General features: G+C 36.2%; 1 long non-coding RNA gene across 1 annotated transcript; it reads right to left on the bottom strand.

Annotated features, from left to right (window-relative positions):
- Positions 1–8,872: 8,872 nt before the first annotated feature.
- Positions 8,873–15,934, bottom strand: LOC116202911. Its single transcript, XR_004156168.1, has 4 exons — positions 15,585–15,934; positions 15,022–15,201; positions 9,491–9,963; positions 8,873–9,328 (listed from the first exon to the last, which is right to left on the bottom strand). It is a non-coding gene; the product is annotated as an uncharacterized LOC116202911 (long non-coding RNA).
- Between the last annotated feature and the right edge of the window lie 1,746 nt (positions 15,935–17,680).

The following is a 17,680-nucleotide window of genomic DNA, read 5'->3' as shown; positions in this document are numbered from 1 at the left end:
TACAAATACGTAAAGGTGCATGTGCTAGTTCCAATAAATAAAAAATTAAGAAATACAAAAGAAATAAGTATTATAGATTCCACAAGACAATGCGCTTGGCCACTGAGCGCTGCGGAGAGTTACACACCAGAGTATAATTGTTAATAACATCTAATATTTTCTTCAAATATTGCGACTCGAACACAAAATGGCATTGAAAGCTGGTATTACACGTCAAAATGTTGAAAGAAAATCATGAATGCATAAGAGGATTGGATTTACCATCCAAACTGCTTATAGACCTCATAGGCATTTTACCAACCCATCGACTCATTGGTATTAATTAATTAAGCCTGATGATAAGGTTGTCTTCCTCCAGCTCTGACCATTGACCAAAATCACAGCTAGCTTGTGTGTCTATATACGTACATATATAAACGCGTTGAAGTAAAGTACAGTCCTAGTAGATCAGATAATGAGATATTTTTTTAAACTCATATAAAAGTTATATTTATATGAAGTGAAATAATGAGATATAATTATTTTATTCCGTTCTCATGTATCAAATGTACGTGATCGGATATTGCCCGTGTAAATTTTTTAAAACATTTCTCCTCAATCTTGTGTTTACGACGGATATTTCTTTGTCAAATACGATTTAAGTTAATAGATGACCAAACCAAATTCCCGCCTCACCTCTCCGGTCTTCAAACATTGACGCGGTCAATCTATAAGGTGTTCTGAAATTCGATCTGGTAATCGTTCCTTGTACGACTATGCAAATTAAAAATCAGAAAAAGGCTCAACTTCTCTCGTTCCTGATTATTCCACGAAGAAAATTGATGCCTTGGTGAAGAAATTTAATGTTGCGTTTAGTTTTATAATAGAATTTTAAAATTAGATTTTGATTTTAAAAAAAAGTGGTATAAATGGAACTCACCATTTGACTTCATATAAGTTATTTTATTTTGTTGTGAAAAAAAATAATATAAATGGAACCCACTATTTGACTTTGAATGAGTTATTTTATTTTTTTGTTGGTAAAATTAGGTTAAAGTTGTGATTTTAAACGTGATTGGCAAATCAAACAACTCTTTCTCACTACTTTTTTTTGCCGCAAACTAAGTGAACCGCTTTCAAACATATTGAATTAATTAATTTCATACAACCAAATTCATTGAATCATCGGTATCAAGCATGATATGATGCTGCTTTCCCCCATCTAAGACCATTGACCAAAATCACAGTTAGCTTACAATATATATATATATATATATTAACCCGCACTGAAGTGAAGTACAGGCCAAATAGATCGGCTGCTAGTCCACACAGAGAGACTCTCTCTGAGAGAGTATTGCGGAAGAGGGATAAAAATGAAGAAAGCTGCAGCATTTACGACTTCAACTCCATCGTTTATCCCTATTCGGATCGGCGTCGTTCTCACAATCATTCTCCTCTGCCTCATTCCCCTGGCCTTCGCCAGCCGTCTTCTCTCTGGCGGTTAGTCTGCTTCCCTCTCCCTCTCCTTCTCTCTCTCTCTCTCTCTCTCTCTCTCTCTCTCTCGGCTTAAGATTTTCAGATCAGTTTTTTTTTTTTTTTTTCCTTTTTCTCCCTCTTTTTGGCCATAAACAGTTATCATTGACAGTGCTCATTTGGAGATCGTATCGACCTTTGAACTATATATAACATGGTTGTTTGTGATGGATATATATATATATACCCTCTTTGGGTTGAATGATGAATTATATATTTTTGTTCGACTTCTCTCTTGCACATATGTTATAATTTTGATATTATAAGCCATATGGGAGTCTCCTAAGTATTCTTTTCAATTTCATTAATGTCTACTAAATATTTATCGTTTAATGGGTACTACCGATGTCATGCAGAAGATGTGCACCTACAAGGAACTTTTCCGTCCTTAGCTGGCCAAGCAGTCGAACGCAGTTACGTATACTATTTTTCCTCTTTCCAATAAATTTATACTTGCAAATTATATATCTTATATAGATGATATAGGTTGCTGAATAGACATGTTATGGTCCATTTTTTGTCACATAGATGTTTCCTCCCAAATGATTTTCAACAGTCTCAACGTACATCCATCAAACTCCTCTATTGTTATTCATAAATAAATAATACATTTGGATCAAAACGGCACACACGTATATGTAGACCCAAAATTTTTCTTTTTTAAGTAGGTTTTGTTCATCCGGGAAGGCAAGAAACATAATGGATATGTCAATCTATATTCTATCAAGTTCGAGTGTTTTGTCTTGTACGTGAATATTGGTTAGTTCATTAGAACGTATTCAAGCTTTGTTCTCCAGATTAGCCCATGCATCTTAACTGATGATATTTTTTCGATTGGGATTACTATCTAAATTTGAAATTGTCAAATTATATTGTTATTGTAGATCTAGGAGGTGTGGGTGGAAGTCCTTACCATAGAGATGGGCGTCCGGGTACTCTCTTTTCCTAATTAGGCGTTAGCTAGAAATTTTGCCCGATCAAAACAAAGATTGTTGCTTTACTAGTTGATTATGTACTGATCGACAACATACTATTTGCGGTTGCAGGACCTAATCCAGTGTTCATGATCAATTGATCCTAAAGCCAGTAAAAAATTCGATGAGCGGATATTCTAGTCATCTCGATGAAATGATTTATAAGTTTATATGGAGCTAAGATTGTCATGGAAAGTTTTGTTGTGACATATATATTGATACTGATTATGAATAACTTTTACGATTTGCTCAGACAATTTTGATCAATTGGAAATTATTGATGACAAGCGACTCTCTTGCACTGTATCAGTCTATCCATGCAATAAGTCCAAGAGATTTGAGAAATTTTATTGTTCTTCTTTTGCAACTGCGAGAAATCTCAATTTTTACAATTTCCTCTAAGGTGTCCAGCTCTTAATTTCTTACCATCAGACACAGTCAAATGTTAGTGAATTAGTTTTAAGCTTATTTCCAAATGATTCGGTAACCCCAATATTTCATATTCAAATCCTCTCTACACATTTGTGGCAAACAATTATTAGAAATGTGCTCTTTGGTCCTGAATTTGGGGGACATCGGCTTCTGTGAATTATACTGGGTCTTTAGTGGTACTGCGCCGAGGGACCAATACTTAAGCCAGTTGCTCAGTTCGCCCGACATATTCGCGATTGAACACGAGAGTCCGAATATTGCGTAGCGGAAAGCGTTAAAGTCTCCTCGACTACCACCTTTTTACTCATCAAAAAATGACACGGTCATTTCATACTTAAACCTTGAGGCCCTTCAGGGGCGGCCCAAGAGAGTCGGGGTTAAAGCGGGAAAAGTTAATATGAGGCCTTTAATTTACATTTAATTTTGTAACTTTTTTGAGAGGCAAATTAATAACTGATCTTTTATAATAATTTTTTCTAATATTTTATTTCGATTATTTTAAACAAACTTCTATTTCTCTGTTGCCGACATCAGGATAAGAGTAAAAAGTTTTTAAAAATAACTTGAAAAAAATTAAATGCTAAAAAGAGAAATTAAAAGAAAGTTTGTCAAGTTATTGGATAAAAAGGGATGATGACTAGGAGAACAAAATAAAATTTATTTTTTTGATAGGTACATATAATAAAGGATGAACAAATTTGATCAAAATAAAGAGCATGAGAATAATTGATTCAATTGAGTCAATGAACTGTTGATGGGTAGAAGAATTAGGGATAGGGAAAAATAAGTAATAAATTGGGAAGATTGTTAGAGAGGAAAGATAGGAATTACATGAAAATGATTTATGTTATAGTAAGCTAATTTATACAAATGAGGAAAAATGAGACTTATTTGGAATTATTTTGGCCAGTAAGTTATTAGAAATTAAATTAGATAAATTACTATGAGGGGCCTTAATCTGTCAATGGTAAGTACTCTATATAATATATATTTAATAAACTTTTCCTCAATTAAGAAAAAATTCTAAAATGGGGACCTAAATTATATGGTCTAAAATTGGGGCCTAAGGCAAGGCCGTTTTGCCTCGTTACTATTGTTAGGGCCCTGGGGCCGTTGTGGGTTCTAATTCAAAATTGGCAAGATCAAGATGGCTAGATGAAGGTCCATCATCTTACAACTAGTAGATTTACGCATGCTTTGGCTTTAAATGATAGTCTATTTCCTCTTCTTTTTTAAGCCTCAAAAATCACGAATTTAAAAATACGCTAATGATATATTTATAAATAATAAGAACTTCAAAAATATTTTCAATAAAATGTAAATATTTAATAAAACTAGTTGGAAGGCCACATGCATTGCACGTGGTAAGCATAACTATGATTTCCAATGAGTTCGATATTGCAACAAGAATCTAATGGTCGTGCAGATCGCATATTTTGAAATGGTAGGGAGGGGGGAGGAAGGACGAACCTCTTATTACCTTCTTCATTCAGATGGTAAACAAAAAAAGTGTAAAATAGCACTTGAAAAATCAAATCTCATTTGTTATTTATAATATTAGTCGAAATGCCACGCACGTTGCACGTGGTGTCTGTCAGCTTGATTTTCATGCCATTGTGACTCAATGCAAGAAGAATTAATCTAGAACAAAATTTCAATTAATATCATATTATAGAGGTAACTTATAATCCATGAAGTCAGAGAGAAGTGCTCCATTATTTTCTTCCAAAGATTCTGCATTAATCATTTAAGCAATGGACAAACTTATGCGCAAACTTTTGCAGTTTCTTCAATTTGTTAATTATGACAATTTCAAATATTAGTTTAGAGTTCCCCCATTTTGACTGAGACTCATGTGGCATTTTGATAATTATATTGAATATCCAAGGCATTTTTAAGTCAGTGAGGAGGTCGGAGCCTTATCCTCCAAAACAGGAACTGCAATTTCCCTTTCTGTTTAAGTGTTTGTTATTACGGAATAGCAATCATTCCATAAGAAATTTCCATAACCTCTTATCAGTAAAACGTCCATCACTTTTTCCACTTGATTAATGTGGAAGCTGCTAATGGAGGAACAAAGAGATGATGACATATTGCAACCAAATATATAATATACTAGTTCTTTTAATTTTAGCAATCTCTGAATAATGTTGAGAGTGTTAACAAAGGACTATCAAAAGACAAGCATTATAGCTGAGAGCTTTCATTTCAAAACCAAGTTAATTAAAAAAAAAAAAAAGAGAGAAAAAGAAAAGGGACTTTAGCAGGACCCTACATATTATGCATATAAAAACCATTTGGGCATTTTGTCAAACAAGTGGCAAGCGTACAGATAACGAAAGAAGGATAATCGATCAATCGAATAGTTCAAGGCCGAACAGAGCATGAATAATGATTCCATACAAGTCGTGCATTCGACGGCAGGCAATCAACTAGTCTTCTAAAGAATAGAAGTCAGGTGGGATTGGAACGCAAAGAAGACTTGGGAAAAGGTAAAAGAAAATGGAGTTTGAACAGAATCTTGAATGAGGACAAAGAACAGGGAGAGAGGGGGATACCTGCAAAGGACAAGCTGGGGGAGAAGAAGGCACTCACTGGGCAGGCAGCTTAAGCGAGAGCCTCAAAGGAATGCAACAAATGCTGGGAGGCGAGGGGCAACCAAAGGAAAGGAAACGGCATGGAATGGAATAGAAATGCAGGAGCTGTTGCGATAGTAAAAGGAAACATCTTTTTGGATTGTTTGCAGTTAAAAGAATTTTAAGCCAATGGATATATCATTCATATTTTTTATATAGAGTATAGATTGTTAATATATAAAAGTATTATTAAAAATAATAAAAGAATATGGCAACCAAAGTATACGGTTTTCAAAAAATAATTTATTTTTTAGAAATAAATTTTGATTGATTTTTTTAAATAATTCTTCATTTTAGTAAACTACCTCGAGATAAAATTCTTAAAAATAAAAAACTAAATGTGATATTTTTCATTTAAGAAAACGCATTTGAAATATTAACATAATGAAGAAAAAAATAATTAACAAATAAATTATTTTCACTAACAGTATCGTGATAGATAGTAACCACTCTTAGGCTCTATTTATTTCCTGTAAATTATTTTCCAAGAAAAAATGATTTACATGAAAAGCAATTTTCGAAAAAATAATTCATTTTTCTATGTTTGGGAGGATATCAAGGAAATTATCTCTGCATGTTTGAAGAGATGTGTCGGGTGGCCCCATGTAAGAGAGAGAAAGAGCAGTGCAGCCCAGAAAATGAATTTTGAAAATTTTTACATAATTCATTTTCGTCATTTTTGCCTTTAGTTTGTAGTTTGGGCGAAAATGCTTTTCCGTTGACCAAAAGATTTTGTGTTACCAAATGTAGGAAAATGAGTAATTCACTTTCCTGTAACTTATCTTTCCCAAAAAAAACGAAGCCTAAGAGTTGGGTTGTAAGTAGGACAAACTACTTGTGAGCTATTCAGGATCGAATTGATGATACTCAAACCCGACTTGGCCTTGTCGAGCTCGAGACCAAGCTCGAATCAAGTTTGTAAGTAAGACAAACTACTTGTGAGCTATTCAGGATTGAATTGATGATACTCAAACCCGACTCGGCCTTGTCGAGCTCGAATCAAGCTTTTTATTTGAGCAAGCTGAGCTCAAGCTTAGTAGTGCTCGACTCGTCTAGCTCACAAGCTTAACCAAGTTCTCATGTAAAAATTATATATGAATCCTCTGATGAATGGCCGAAGCCCATACTTATATCTTTTATGCAAATTTGGGATGGAATTCTAGAGCGAGCTTAACCGAGCCATGCTCAAATTGCTCGATTGCATTTCGAGTCAGGCTTAAGCTGGGATTTCAAAGCTCGACCAAGCTCGAGCTCAACACTCTCTATTCAAGTCAAGTTGAGCTTGCCTATACTCGAGCTCAACTTGGCTAGATTACACCCCCTTGATTACAGAAAAAAAAAACAAAAAATAAAAAACAAAACAAAAACAAAAACCCAAAAGATAATAGGTTCCTCATCTATGAGTTTTATGCCCAACACAAATGGGAACGAGAGACTTCTCATGCATCTATGAATTCATATCCAAATCCCAAAGGCATACTCTTTTTCTTTTTCTTTTTTTGCTCCAGTAGTCAAGTGGATCCATTCATTAATCCACGGAAAAAATGGATATAAGTAAAATGCCGATCAGAAATTACAAGAATTGAAATAAACAGTTTATCTATCGGGCAAACTACAAAGGATAGAAGGAGAAAACATCAAAGAATAATAGATACAATTGTAGTTTGTTATCTTGAAACCGTTAACTCAGATCACTACATGCTAACGATATTTCATCGTGGACCCCAACAGTAATTGGGAAGGAGGACATCCTAAATCCACTATGAAATTCTACTCCATAATGAAGTAGGGTAGTCAGGGTATTTCAACCCGGTATCCAAGCGCAAGATCCTACCATACATCTATGAAAATTGACCTAGGTATTTAGTTAAAGATGTCCACTGCCATACGTTGTATCGATAAGCAAATTAAAAATAAAAAAAAAATAAACGTGATCTCTTTCATTTAAGAAAAAGCATTTGAAATATTAACATAATTAAGAAAAAATAATTAACAAATAAATTATTTTCACTAACAATATTGTGATAGATAGCAACCACTCTTAGGTTCTGTTTATTTCACGTAAATTGTTTTCCAAGGAAAAATTATTTACATGAAAAGCAATTTTTGAGAAAATAATTTATTTTTCTATGTTTGGGAGGATATCAAGGAAATCATATGTATGTGTTTGGAGAGATGCGTCGGGTGGCCCCAGGTAAGAGAGAGAAAGAGTAGTGTAGCCCAAAAAATGAATTTTGAGAATTTCTTTGTTTAGCATTTGAGTTGAGTTAACTCAACTCTATTTTAACTTTGAATATATATATATATATATATATATAAATTAATTGAATTGTAATGATTATGTTATTGAATTATAAAAAAATATATAAAAAAAGTAATGAATAATTGATAGAATTTAGTATTAAAAATTAAATTTAATGGTTAAAAAATTGAAGAAAAAGGAAAAAGTAATAATTGTGTTGTTGAATTGAAGATAAATGAAGTTAAGTGGAGTAGAATTAAAAATAAATTATAAAACCAAACAAAGGGGTACCGTTACCTTTACTTTGTAGTTTGACCGAAAACGCTTTCCCGTTGACCAAAGGATTTTGTGTTACCAAATGTAGGAGAATGAGTAATTCACTTTCCTATAAATTATCTTTCCCGAAACAAACAAAGCCTAAGAGTAGGGTTGTAAGTAGGACAAGCTACTTGTGAGCTACTCGGGATCAATTTGATGATACTCAAACCTGACTCGGCCTTGTCGAGCTCAAGGCCAAGCTCAAATCAAGCTTTTTTATTTGAGTGAGCTAAGGTCAAGCTTAGTAGTGCTTGACTTGTCTAGCTCACGAGCTTAACCAGGTTCTCATGTAAAAATTACATATGAATCTTCTTATGAATGGTTGAAGCCCATATTTTATATCTTTTATGGGAAATTGGACTGGAATTCTAGAGCGAACTTAACCGAGCCGCGCTCAAATTGCTTGGTTGCATTTCGAGTCGGGCTCAAGCTGGGATTTCAAAGTTCAACCAAGCTTGAGCTCAACACTCCCGATTCGAGTCAAGTTGAGCTTGCCTATACTAGAGCTCAACTTGGCTAGATTACACCCTCTGATTACAAAAGAAGCCCAAAGCATAAAAGATAATAGGTTCCTCATCTATGAGTTTTATGCTCAACATAAATGGGGAAGAGAGGCTTCTCATGCATCTATGAATTCGTATCCAAAACGGTAAACCATTTTTTGTTTTGTTTTTTTTTTTTTTTTGCTAAGGCTGTCAAGTGGATCCATTTATTAATCCACGGCAAAAAAGGATACAAGTAAAATGCTCGTTCAGAAATTACAAGAAGGGAAATTAATGGTTCATTCATCGGGCAAACTTCAAAGGATAAAAGGAGAAAACATCAAAGAATAACATATACAATTATAGTTTGCTATCTTGAAACCGTTAGATTCAATCACTACCTGCTAATAATATTTCATCGTTGACCCCAATAGTAATCGGAAAGGAGGACCCTAATTCCACTATGAAATTCTACTCCATAATGAAGTAGCATAGTAAGGGTATCTCGAGCCGATATCCGAGCGCAAGATCGTACCAACAATCACTACCAACAGACATAATCAGTCAACCTAACCCTTAACAGCTCAAGCACTAAGTAATCAAACCAAGGAAGCTCAACGCATCCTTGATCGGTTCATACCATATATCACAATAAGGTCCTAAGTAATCAAATCAAGGGAGCCAAAGCCTCCTTGACCAGTTCAAACCAGCGACCACCATTGGAGCCGAGACCTGCAAAACCCAACCAAAAAAAAAAAGGGAAGTGAGCCACAAAAGGTCAATCTTTGCAAGCGGGAGGTAGGACTAACAGCCTGATAACGCGATCATGTGTCAAGGTAGGTGAGGATACTATCACGGGAAGAAGATTGGGAGGCTGAGAGAAGAATCCATCACCGGTCGGAAAGGTGGAGAAGCCGAACGGTCTGGGTCAAGTCGGAAGAGTGCACAGCCCCTGTGCCGATACTGCCACCACCAGAACGAGGAGGGACAGAGCAAATCAAAGCTCCTGGTCAAGGCCAATTGTGGTCAATCGGTGAGAGCGCCAATGCCGACACCATCTCACGCCAACATGTGAGCCGCTACTCAGGGAGAGGGTCGCTGCAAAATCACCAAAGGGGAGGGGGAACCGCCACCACACACACATTACTGATGACGGGAAGGAAGGGGAGACGGCCAGTGCAACCTTCAGGACACCATTGAACACCATCCCCACCGCAAAACAGAGGGCGAAAACGTTGAGGACGTCACTGAGGTGTTGACCCAGTGAGGGGGGAGCCCGGGATGTCGATCTCAACCTCAAAATCGACCACGAAATCGACGATGAAATCGATCTCAGGGGGAAGCTTCGGGCATGCCTGGACACAGTGCTGGTAGTTTGGATACGAGTAGTTCATAAAATCAAAATTGAAAATCATACATCAGCCAACAATTCTCAAGATGAGCATAAAACTACATATAGTGAGGTATTATCACATATATTATGGTTATCGTAGATCTTCAAAGTCCCATCCACCAAAATCCCTAATCTTGCCTAATGGTTCTACCACTTCCATCGAGTTGGTTAAGAAAAAAGTACAGACGAATATCTCTATCAAGAGACATGCTAAATTGTGCATTATTCTCACCCATAAGTCTATTTCCATATTTTCTTTGTCCTACTTTAAATGAATAATAAGCAAAAAAGAAGCAGAGATGACGAAGATACGATGAAATGAGTAGATTGCTGACTAGTTACAACAATAGTCTGCTTACCAATTACGTACTTTATGACCTCCAAATTACAGTTCTTAGAGTCAAAATTTACCCGGTAGACAATCTAGCCATAAATTGAATTTCTATAGTAGTTTCAACCGTTATTGTTTAGGTATATATCTTATAGTAGCTAGACATCAAATTTCGCCACTCTGCAGAAACATAAGCAACTACATAAACTTTGGAATTACAATAAGCGAGATTGTCACACTACTCCATTTGGTTTTGCAATCGAATTTTAAAATTTTAATTTTAACTTTAATTTTACTCACTATATAACAAAAATTAACTTTTCAAAGTAAAAAAGGTAGGACCTATACATAAATCCACATACACCTTCATTATACTCAATTCAATTTTTAATACTAAATTCTCTCAACTATTCATTACTTTTTTACACTTTTTCTCATAATTCAACAAAACAATCATTACAACCCAATTAAAATTAAAACTCAACTCAATTCAACTCTAAAACCAAATGCACCATCTTCTCGTCACAACTCAGTTGTATGTCCTCACTTTCTTATTGGTCAACTTGCCTTCATTCAATTAAATTCAAACCTCTTTAAAGTTTCTTGTTCGTCCGACGGCATAATAAATTACCTTTACAAAAAAACAATTGAGAGGTAAAATAAGCTAGATAAAAGGACTGTGATAAATGACCTGGAATTCTGTTTGAGTTGGGCATATGTGTAATAACCTTCTATAAAATTAAAAATTATCCATTCTAGTCACTTCTTCACATAATATGTTAAAACTTCACAATCAGATGAACACCGAATTCTTTTCTGGAATTGTTAGAAAAATGACAGGAAATAAAAAGATAATTAAAAACTCGCAAAATTGAAAAAACTTTTCCCGTTTTGTGGACACACGCCCATGTTGGAATTCATATTGCCCACGACTTCGTTTATACATCGGCAATATGCATGCGAATATGGGCGCGTTTATGCAAAATGAGTAAATTCCCGATTCCACAAATTTTAAATTATGTTATTGTTTCCTGTTATTTTTCTTTTTCACAGTTCAAAAAAGAATTTAATGTTTTCTCATTGTGGTGTCTTAGCATGTTATGCGAAGAACTAATTAAAAACGAATTTTATAGAAGGTTAAAGAACACATGGCCAACTCAAACAAAATTTAAGGTCAGTTATACCAAATCTTTTATAGCTTGTTTACCTTTTCATTGTTCTTCTCCGAAGCTAATTTATTATTCCCTAGGACTAGCGAGAATTTGAAGAGGTTGGGTTTAATTCAAGACAAATAGCCGATAGCAAGATAAAGGAGAGGAGACTAAGTGTGGCACACTCTCTCATTGGGAACCCCTAGGTATAACTTTCTGTAGTTGCTTATGCATCTCTATAACGGCGGAATTTGACGTTTGCTAAGTAGGAAAATAAATGAAGAAACCTACTAGAGGATACATACCTAAATAGTTACAGTTGAAAATGTTTTGGAAATTCAATTTTGTCGCTAACTTGTATACATGGATGAACCAACTAAGAATAGATTTTTACTCCAAGCACTGCATTTTGGAGGCCTTAAAGTATGTAAAAGAAAAAGCAGCCTATAATTCAAATGAGTGAGCAATTTACGCAAGTCATTTTATCTTCTTTCTCTGCTTCTTTTTTTGCTTCTTCATTTGAAGGAGGACATGGAAAATTTAGAAATAGACTTACTGATGGGAATAATGTACTACTTAGCATAATGTATTACTTGCTCACGAGCTTGTGAGGAATTATCACAGACAAGGAATAACCCCACGTTGTGCCATAAAGATTGATCTTATGAAGGCTTTCGACTCTTTAAGCTGGGAGTTCATTCTCAATAGTTTGGAAGCCTTGGATTTCCCGCCCTGTTTTCTCTGGTGGATTAAGGGATGTATCACTTCCCCTTATTTCTCTGTGGCTATCAACGGGACTCTAGCTGGTTACTTCCCTGGTAAGCGTGGAGTGAGACAAGGTGATCCGTTATCCCCATATCTATTTGTCATTGCCATGGAGGTGTTCTCCCTCATCATGGATTTGGCTGCAGCTGAGGGTAAAGTCGGCTATCATCCAAGATGTAAGTCACTCCGTCTAACCCATCTCTGTTTTGCGGATGACTTGCTCTTATTCACTAATGCTTCCAAGGACTCCCTCGTCGCTATCCTTGATGTATTGAATACCTTCTATCATTGGTCTGGTCTGAAGTTGAACCTTGAAAAATCTGAGATTTTTATGGGAGGCATTTCTGAGGATTCTATTTCTGACTTGGTGACTTGCTCTGGTTTTAAAAGAGGCTTACTACCTGTGAGGTACCTAGGCCTTCCTCTTGTTTCCGAGAAACTCTCTTCGAAGAATTGTGAAGCTCTTACCGAGAGAATTGTGGAAAGAATCAAGAGTTGGACTGTGCAGTATTTATCTTATGCAGGAAGGGTGTAGTTGATCAACTCTGTGCTCTTTAGTATGGCCAGCTACTGGTGTTATCACTTTATCCTTCCAAAAAAAGTCATCAAACTTGTGCAGCAGAAGTGTCGATCCTTCCTCTGGAAAGGTCTCGAGCAATATGCAGGTGGGGGCAAGATCAGTTGGGAAACCATTTGCCTCCCAAAAGCTGAGGGAGGTCTTGGTATCAAGGACTTAACTCTGTGGAACAAGGTGTGCGTATTGAAGAACTTATGGTCTCTCCTTATAAATTCGGGCTCTCTCTGGGTGGCTTGGGCAAACAAATACTTAACAAAAGGTCGTAGTCTTTGGTCTTTACGGATGCCTGGAGACTGCTCATGGAATTGGAGGAAACTAATGCAGATCAGAGCTCTCATATTCCCTTATATTAGATACAAGGTTGGTTCAGGCAAAACTGTGTCCTTTTGGTACGATGCCTGGCTACCTGTTGGCCCGTTGATCAAATATTGTTACAGAGGATTTCAGTGTTTCCCCTCACTCAGGGAGCATGCAACAGTTAGTGCAGTTCTGGTGGAAGGGCAATGGCACTGGCCGAGGAGTTCGGACCCACAAGCTACTTGTATTCGGGATTTGGCCACAGCTCTCGAATCTTCTAACCAGGACAGAGTCTTATCGACCCCTCAGAAGTCTGGGCAATTCTCTATTGCAAATGCCTGGCAGTGTCTTAGATCGAGAGGCCCTAAAGTGGAATGGGGGAATGCAATATGGTTTGAAGGACATTTTCCTCGCTCTTCTTTTATTAGCTGGCTCAGTGTTCATAATAAACTAGCTATTAAGGACCGGCTATCAAAATGGGGGATTCAGCTTGCGTCTACTGAGTGCGAATTTTGCAGTATGCAGAGGGAGACTCGTGACCACCTCTTTTTTGAATGTCTTGTTACCCAAGGAATTTGGAAAAGTCTGCTAGCTCGAATCGGTTTGCACCGAACTATGGTGAGTTGGAATACGGAAATCAACTGGATTACTTCCCTTTGAGGGAAGAAGCTTGATGTCATATGCCTCAAGCTTCTTTGGACTCACTACATATACTGTATATGGCGAGAGAGGAATGTCAGAATTTACCAAAAGCATATCTCTCCTCCAGCAGCAATAATTCAGAAGGTTTTTGCAGATGTGAAAGCGAAGCTGAGTGTTTACCCCAGCCTCTCACAGAAAATTATAAATGCTACTTTAGTCGGTCACATGTTTAACTCTTCTGATTTTGTTCACAACTAATTAGCTCCCTTTTGGGGTAGAGTTTGGGGCTTAGTCTCTCATGTTGTACTAGGTTAATGGCCTCTGATGTAATTACTTTTGATTAATGAAATTTGCCATTCATCCAAAAAAATGTACTACTTAGCATATCTACTGAAAAAAATATATGTCTATATTCTTTGCTAGCCAATTAGATGATTGTTTCAGAGGCCCTAGACGATATATTAGGGATTCGGGGGACTTTAAAGTTTACAGCAACCATAACATTGGTAAAAATACTTCACTATAAGCTATGGTATGGTTATTATGAGAATTGTTCGCTGTCATATAATTCTAAATTTTGCTTTTGAGGACTACTCATTACATCCAAACTTGATGAAAACTACAATGTATGCAATAATTTAACTTTAGTTTAAATGGACAAATTTATCCTGAGAAACTATCATTTTAGAGAAAATTCTATTTTGAGGTCCATCGTATTCAATCAACATAAGTTGCATTTTTTAAAATGTAGGAGAAATATTTATATACTAGTACATAGAAAAAGAGTTACGTTCAAAACCATATATAGAAAAGATTGAGTCATTTGAAAATTAATGTTCATAGCAACATAAATGGAGTTCCTGGTAATAGGAACATAATAAATTTTCTAAAGAAGAATATGGCAGGGTTATCGCTATAAATTTGAGTTGTGGCGCTTTCTCGCGCCCCGACTTATATATATATAAATATATTGATGAGATAAGTTTATTCACAACTGATTAATGAATAATTTATATCTATTTTTTTTATCTTTGTATTTATTCCTTTCAGGACTATTTGGTTCTACCAGATTGTACTCTGATATGAAATTCAACTGTAAATCATTAGTCGTCTTACTAAGTCATATACGATGATTTATTTGATTTGTTGAAGGAGAAGTTATATTAGTAATTTTATTTTGGAAAATGATTTCTCAAAGAAAAAACCCCACCTTCCACACAAAATTGGCACACAAACCCGAGCAGGCCAAGCAAGGAGCAAGAGAAGTACCCAAATTGAGCAGAAACCCCAATCCAGTGTTTCCTGTGAAATTGACGTAACCAGCTGGTCATGCGTGTAGAGGGAAAGAATGCGGCTAGTGGGCTGTCACGGTGGGACAGAAGGAAGCAGCGCAAGGCCGTGGTGTAGGAGCAGCAAAGATCGATGCATCGTCAGGGAGGTTTAACCTGCCTGTTAAGAGGAAAGAAACCATTCCAAATCATTACATCTCAGTCTACGAATCCAAGGATATATATATATATATATATATGTATAAAACATAAAACGAGATCACAAAATTTGGTCCAATGTGACATAACATTGGTTCTTCTAATGTTGTTTTCCGAATAAAATCAATCATCTTCCAACGCAAGTTAATGACTAACAGCTTGTCTCGTAATAATAATTAAATAGATCTAACTTGGAGAACAAATTCTGTTCTTGTTAAGTGAGATTATCATGACCACTCCAAATATAACAGCAGATACATTTAATAAGAAATGTCTACAACAACAGCGAGGGTGACCGGGAAACCGCATTTCAGCAATTACTGGGAACGAAGGGAACCTGTTTACCTATCTCCTGCTGGAGATCATTGATGTGGACATTCCTCGAACAGGAAGCAGGGGTAGTAGTAAGTGGAGAGATCGGGCAGGGGGCCTCGGATGCCCTGGGGAAGAACTCGAGGATCTGGGCATTGAACTTCAAGGTGTCATTGGTGGTGAGCCCCGTCTTGGACGTCTCTCCGTCCCTCTGGCAGGGCCAGGGTTGCGCCGTTGTTGTGGGCTGCTATGCTTTTTTATTAGGAGGGACTGATGCTGGCCTGTTTAATTGATGGGTAGGTGAGTGATGCTTTTGCTTGCTCTCCGGGAGTGTAGTAACGGTGTGGACGTTGAAGTTGAACCCGCTTTTCCAGCGCAAATTACGAACATCCTTTGATCAATTCAATGTGTGCGTGTGTGGAGGAGAGAGTCTTGCATGGATGGGGATATATCACGCGGCGGTATCGCAAATTCACGAATGTCAAACATATCAATAAAGTTAATTACGAAATTGCGATATGATATTAAAAAAAAAGGTAAATAACACAGTTTTACGTGATATACCTATCAATTTACCCATCATTTTTATATCGGTTAATTTGTATTTGAAAGTTGAATGGAGGATGCATCAACTGTCAAGTTTGCTTTAGATTTACTGCATCTCAACTCAATTTTACTGCATACCCATCCATTTCTTTTAAATGCACATAAAATTGGATTCTTTTCCAATCTCCGGAGGTGACTCGGTCCTTGAAGCCATCGAATTTCATTCTAGATGTTCGATTCGGATTTATACAACCAAAATATTTGAATTAATTTTTTTAGACTAATAAAGAGAGAGGAAAATAAAGAGATGCAAAAAGAAGTCCAAACTGTGAAAATCGAGTCTTGAATCTCTAGTTTGTGGCGACAGCACGTGACCTCGTGTTCCATCCATTTTCTCCGAGTGAAAAAAAAAGAAACTAAATGAAAAAGAAAATGAAAAGAACGAACAAACAAAAAAATAAAAGGGTAGATTGCACTGAACTCCCTTCAGATTTAGGGAAATAGGACTCAACTTCATTTATTAAAAAATATATTGCACTTAACTTCATTTGATATCTTTGACCAAATAATTATTCTTATAGAAAATACTAATTTAGTCCATAACTTTTAAATTTTTTTCTTAAGACCACATATATACTTGGAGTGATATTAATGATGACAGGTTATCACCGCTCCATAACTATCTAATGAGGTTATGCGATTCAAAAAGATGAAAGTATTATCTATGAATATTCCATTGTACTGTCACCCTCCTAGGTGGTCCACATCTGGTTACTATCGCCCCAAGCGAAGTCTTCAACATCTTTCGAAATATCTCTTGAATGGTGATAGTTGGTGGCGCGCCACCACCCACTCCTTTCTTTATTTCTCTCATTGTTTGAAGCTTTCAACTTATTTTTTTAATTTTTAAAATTTTACAAATTTAAAGTATTTAAAAAAATAAGTTAGGCTTATAAACATTTTATGTAATATGGGCCTTATTCGATAAAAATAAACGTATGTTCTTTAAAAAGGAAAAAAAAATTCAGAAATTATGGTCTCAACTGGCATTTTTTCAGAAAAATGACAATGCAGTCAAATAAGTCAATCAGGCTAAATGTATATTTTCTTCAACAAATAGAACTGAGTGCTATTTCTCAAGATCTCAAGGGAGGCCATTACATTTTATCCAAAATAAAATTATGGGATTTTATCCGAAATAAAGTTATGGGATTGAATAAACCAAAGATGCTCATATATCTCATAGTACGGGAGACAACCGGAAAAGACACTGCTTGGTTGACCTCATCTCATACGACACACGGTAATCGGTATGGTACCATCTAAAAACGTTGACTGTTGGGGCTCTAGTGAAGTTGTATTACCTTCTAATTAGGTCTGAACTCACCGTACCCTTTCACTTCCCCTTACCGTGAGGCTGGGGAAGAAGATAACCCGGGAAGTTATCGGACTTGGACCGAGCCCATCGACATTGACACATTGGAGCTGGGTGGAAGTGCAGAGCCAGAGGCTACCCGCTAAAATATAGAATCGGACCCAATAAGACACTGACTTCCATATTGTTCTTCTTCTTCTTTACTTTT

Source organism: Punica granatum, chromosome 4 (assembly GCF_007655135.1).
Source record: "Punica granatum isolate Tunisia-2019 chromosome 4, ASM765513v2, whole genome shotgun sequence".
Taxonomy (NCBI): domain Eukaryota; kingdom Viridiplantae; phylum Streptophyta; class Magnoliopsida; order Myrtales; family Lythraceae; genus Punica; species Punica granatum.
Note: the sequence above shows the minus strand (reverse complement) of the source record. Positions and strands in the feature narration are given on the sequence as shown.